Below are 6,000 nucleotides of genomic sequence, written 5' to 3'. Positions count from 1 at the left end.
AGGTGAAAGAAGCCAGGCTATGGCAAATGGTTAAAGAAGTTTAGTAGTCAGTGATACTCAAAATCCCTCATGTTCACATGTGATCTTATATACTGACACTAGATACAAGTTACCTCAAGCACAAGCTGATTATAATGACCAAATTCTGCCATGATTGCCCCAGTTCTCTTAGGGCTGATCAAATTACATCCATTTTACAATGTAAAACTTTTATTTTAAGGTTAAAAATATTTAATTTACACAATGTTAGCTCAGGAAACCAATGAAACCTGTTCTGGGTAGTTTTTCTCCCCCCCATAATCATTGCCTGTCATTTTACATCAGATCAACGATGAGTAGATGACAAGAAACTTTAAGAAAAATGTTTAGTTTTATTGTTAATCCATTGTTAGCTATAGTAATAAACCCAAAAAAGGTTGCTCTTCCTAGATAGATCAAATAATTGTTTTTATTGGAAAAATGAAAGCTTATTGTGGTTCCAAATTGCAGTGAAAAGCCTCTACATTTGTGATTACACACACCATAAAGTTAAATAATCGTTCACCTCTGATATGGAAGTAAGCAATCTAAGCTCTTTGCACTTGCAATGGTCTCACCATTGGTGCTACTCCATCTTGATGGATCCTTTTCAATAACATTTATGAATGAGGTTGATGGGAACAGACTCCTACTTGACAGCTCTCTGATCATGAGTTAATGTCAAATGGTAGATTTCAGATTCAAAGATGATAAGTTGCCTCTTACGCAAGTTTCATTTGTTTGACTGAACACTAAGTCTTTGAAACTCAACATTAAAGCCAAGTATGAATTTTAATAGGAACTTAAACTGCTTAAGCAATGTAATTTCAAGTACACTTTAGATTTTATATCTATTTGAGGGATTTTTATGATGGTGGTTGGGCTAGTATGAAATAACTTCACCTCACATCATTTCCCTTAATTCCTCATGAAAAGAAAGATTAAATCCACGTTTAAGCAGGTAAGAATATTTTCACTATATCGATCACTCAAGTTTATAGACTACATGATTTGTGTCATGCAGACATCTAATCAGTATGATCTACAGATATGATTGGTAAATGAATCTGACCAGGTATGCGTGTGTGCAAAGTATTAGCCTTCAGGAATGTAAACCTTATTATTCAACTGTAGGTCAGGATTAATAATGTTTCGACAGTTACCTCTGCTGAAAATAATTGTTAAATGTACCCCATGCATTTTTGAAATCACAATTTTAAAATTTATTTTTGCACTGACATTTATTTTCAATATTAACTGCTTAACTTAAGAATTTATAACATTTTTGCTTAAGGTAGTAAACCAGGGACCGTGTTTCTAGCAATAACACAATGTTAATTTCTCAGAAGCAGAATTTTTTGCCTCAAAACAAATGTTGAATATTTAACCACACTTCAATGTGTTATCTGATAGAATGCATTTTGCTGCTAAACACGAACAAAACCAACATGATCTGGTTTGATTTTGTAGATTTGTACGCCTCACCAAGTGAAGATATGCAGGCTGCCAGAATAAAGTCTATATTTTTGTAACCCTAAAAAATATAGTGACGAGGAAAAGGAGAGGGAGAGTGGTTTTTGATTATGACTTTTTAGGAGGCTTCTGCGCAACAAAATCACCTCCACAACACCACAAATATTGAGATCTGCCACCATAGAAAAAGCATGCATGGGACCAAACACACATTGGGCATCTGTTCCTCCTCAGCAGCGAGCAACCCCAAACGAATCTACAGGAGACATCTCACGCACAACATTTGAAAACTGGATCAACCTTAGGATTACATCTTAGTTCATAAACGGTTTTTAACAACAAAGTGCTTTAAAATGTTTTTAAATCAGAATGCTGGCTACCACGGTAATACGTGCCTTCACGGTCAGGGTGAAGGAACCAAGCAACAGCTAGCTCGAAGAAAGACTCTCAACCCTGTCTCCCACTGCTGTCAAGACATTAACTGCCTCAACCTCTCCACCCCTCTCACCCACTCCAACCTCTCCCCTGCAGAACAGGCAGCCCTCCGCTCCAACCCCAACCTCACCATCAAACCTGCAGACAAGGGTGGCGCAGTGGTAGTATGGCGCACTGACCTCTACATTGCCGAGGTCAAACGCCAACTCTCCGACACCTCCTCCTACCGCCCCCTTGAGCATGACCCCACCCCCGAGCACCAAACCATCATCTCCAGCACCATTCATGGCCTCATCACCTCAGGGGACCTCCCACCCACAGCCTCCAACCTTATTATTCCCCAATCCCACACGGCCCGTTTCTATCTCCTTCCCAAAATCCACAAACCTGCCTGCCCTGGTCGACCCATTGTCTCAGCCTGTTCCTGCTCCACCGAACTCATCTCCACCTGTCTGGACTCCATTTTTTCCCCTATGGTCCAGGAACTCCCTACCTATGTCCATGACACCACCCACACCCTCCAACTCCTCCAGAACTTCCAATTCCCTGGCCCCCAACACCTCATTTTCACCCAGTCCCAATACACCTGTATTCCTCATGCAGATGGCCTCAAGGTCTTCCGCTTCTTCCTGTCCCGCAGGCCCGACCAGTCCCCCTCCACCGACACCCTCATCCACCTAGCCGAACTCGTCCTCACCCTCAACCACTTCTCTTTCGATTCCTCCCACTTCCTACAGACAAAAGGGGTGGCCATGGGCACACGCATGGGCCCCAGCTATGCCTGCCTCTTTGTAGGTTACGTGGAACAGTCCCTCTTCCGTACCTACACAGGCCCCAAGCCCCACTTCTTCCTCCGTCACATTGATGACTGAATCGGCACCGCCTCTTGCTCCCCAGAGGAGCTCGAACAGTTCATCCACTTCACCAACACCTTCCGCCCCAACCTCAAGTTCACCTGGGCCATCTCCAACACATCCCTCACCTTCCTGGACCTCTCAGTCTCCATCTCAGGCAACCAGCTAGTTACTGATGTCCATTTCAAGCCCACCGACTCCCACAGCTACCTAGAATACACCTCCTCGCACCCACCCTCCTGCAAAAATTCCATCCCCTATTCCCAATTCCTCCGCCTCCGCTGCATCTGCTCCAGGATGAGGCATTCCACTCCCGCCCATCCCAGATGTCCAAGTTCTTCAAGGACCGCAACTTTCCCCCGACAGTGGTCGAGAACGCCCTTGACCACGTCTCCCACAACACATCCCTCACACCCCGTCCCCGCCACAACCGCCCAAAGAGGATCCCCCTCATTCTCACACACCACCCCATCAACCTCCGGATACAACGCATCATCCTCTGACACCTCCGCCATCTACAATCTGACCCCACCACTCAAGACATTTTTCCATCCCCACCCTTGCCTGCTTTCCGGAGAGACCACTCTCTCCGTGACTCCCTTGTTCGCTCCACACTGCCCTCCAGCCCCACCACACATGACACCTTCCCCTGCAACCGCAGAAAGTGCTACACTTGCCCCCACACCTCCTCCCTCACCCCCATCCCAGGCCCCAAGATGACTTTCCATATTAAGCAGAGGTTCACCGGCACATCCGCCAATGTGGTACACTGTATCCATTGTACCCAGTGTGGCTTCGTCTAAATTGGGGAAACCAAGCGGAGGCTTGGGGACCGCTTTGCAGAACACCTCCACTCGGTTCTCAATAAACAACTGCACCTCCCAGTTGTGAACCATTTCAACTTCCCCTCCCATTCTTTAGATGACATGTCCATCATGGGCCTCCTGCAGTGCCACAAGGATGCCACCTGAAGGTTGCAGGAACAGCAACTCATATTCCGCTTGGGAACCCTGCAGCCCAATGGTATCAATGTGGACTTCACCAGCTTCAAAATCTCCCCTTCCCCCACCGCATCCCACAACCAGCCCAGTTCTTCCCCTCCCCCCACTGCATCCCAAAACCAGCCCAGCCTATCTCTGCCTCCCTAACCTGTTCTTCCTCTCACCCATCCCTTCCTCCCATCTCAAGCCGCACCTCCATTTCCTACCTACTAACCTCATCCTACCTCCTTGACCTGTCCGTCTTCCCTGGACTGACCTATCCCCTCCCTACCTCCCCACCTATACGCTCCTCTCCACCTATCTTCTTTGCTCTCCATCTTCAGTCCGCCTCCCCCTCTCGCCCTATTTATTCCAGAACCCTCTCCCCATCCTCCTCTCTGATGAAGTGTCTCGGCCCGAAACGTCAGCTTTTGTGCTCCTGAGATGTTGCTTGGCCTGCTGTGTTCATCCAGCTACACACTTTGTTATCTTGGATTCTCCAGCATCTGCAGTTCCCATTATCCCTGTCTCCAAAGATGTCTTTGCAGTGTGCTGAGGAGAGTTGGGGTTGGAGATTGACATAGAAGTTAATCCCCAACAACATATTTTGTCTGGAGGTTATTTTATTCCTCTGAGACTAATTTTGTACTTAGAGCCTAAATGCCTTTCACCTTAATGCAAAGGTTCAAACTTTAATAGGAACCTGTAATTGATGTTTAACTTTACAAGTCTTAATTTATTGGAGATATGTTATTTCCATAAATTGTCCAATACCTAAAATAACTCCACAGCAGCTTTGCAGCCGTCACACAGTTACCCTTTATTTACACATGCATAGCACATAATGCTGGGCTGGCTTCCACAGAGCCAACTCTCAGAACCTCTGCCAGTGGGAGGTGGCAGAAGGCATCCACATTTGCTACTTGGTCTCCCAGATGGTGTTCCAATTTGTAATTGTACAAACTTAGAATGAGACCCCACTGCTAAATTTGACCTGAAGGTCTGTGCAGCATGGCTTTGTCCTCTTTGAGCAGACCTAGGAGGGCTTTGTAGTCTGTTACTATCACAAATTTATGTCTGTGAAAATATTAGTGGAATTTTCTCACACCAAAGATGACTGCCAAACCTTCCCTCCTCTAACTGGGAGCATTTGTGCTCTGCTATCAGCCAAATTCAAAGAAATGTGCACTAGTGGGCATTCTTCCCAATTGGACCACCTGTGAAACAACACTTCCCTGATATTGTACAGGGAGGCATCATATGTCAGCACCAGATCTTGCCTGAGATTGTAGTGTGCCAATGATATAAATATAGCGGCTTCTTTACTTCCATATGGTTTCATTCCCACGATGTAGACTATTTCCAAGTCGGCCTCTTTTTCAATAGCAGATGTATGGAGGCCAGATTACATGTGAACTTTCTGTAATAATTCACTAATCCACAGAAAGGCTTAAGGTCTGGTACATCCATGGGAGCCAAGGCACCTCTGATCAGCCTCACTTTATCTTCCAACGGCTGTAACTTGGTCTTATCAGCTCTGTCACCCAAAAAAGTCACTGGGATGCCTGCAAACACAATTATTTATCTTCTAAAGAGTATGCCTGGATTGGAGAAACATCTAATGACCGCATTCAATTTGTCTAAGTGTTCTTTATTGGTCTTTTCTGTTATTAGTACATCATCCAGATAAATAGCAATCTTCAGTAGATCTTGTAAAATGTTCTCCACTGTTTGCTAGAAAATGGCACAGGCTGATGATGCCCCAAATGGCAGGATTGCGTGTTGGTACAGACCCTCATAGGCATTAATTGTGACATATGTCTGAGAATCCTCATAACTAATTGCAGGCATGCATAGCTTATGTCCAGCTTTGAGAAGGACAGGTCCCCCCACCAGTTTTGCATGCAAGTCACCAGAGAGCTATGTGATACTCATCCAACTGCAAGAAGCAGTTTGCCATTTGCTGAAATCCCCACAATGGCAAACCAACCCATTGAGCTTAACAATCGGGATGGCTAGTGCTGCTAATTCCACAAAGTGGATTGGTTTGATGATTCCAGTGCTTTCCAGACTCCCGAATTCTGTCTCTACTTTTTAATTTGAGGCAACTGGCACTGGGCTGGCCTAGAATTGTGGAAATGCTTCCTGGTCAAAATTCAAAGTGATCTTGGCACTTTTGATAGTCACTAGATCTTCCAGAAAGGCATCCATGTTTTTATTTAGGACTTCACTCTGGCAGC

The sequence above is a fragment of the Stegostoma tigrinum genome, chromosome 4 (genome assembly GCF_030684315.1).
Source record: "Stegostoma tigrinum isolate sSteTig4 chromosome 4, sSteTig4.hap1, whole genome shotgun sequence".
NCBI lineage: Eukaryota > Metazoa > Chordata > Chondrichthyes > Orectolobiformes > Stegostomatidae > Stegostoma > Stegostoma tigrinum.
The sequence above is the reverse complement of the archived record's forward strand: the minus strand, read 5'-3'. Positions refer to the sequence as shown.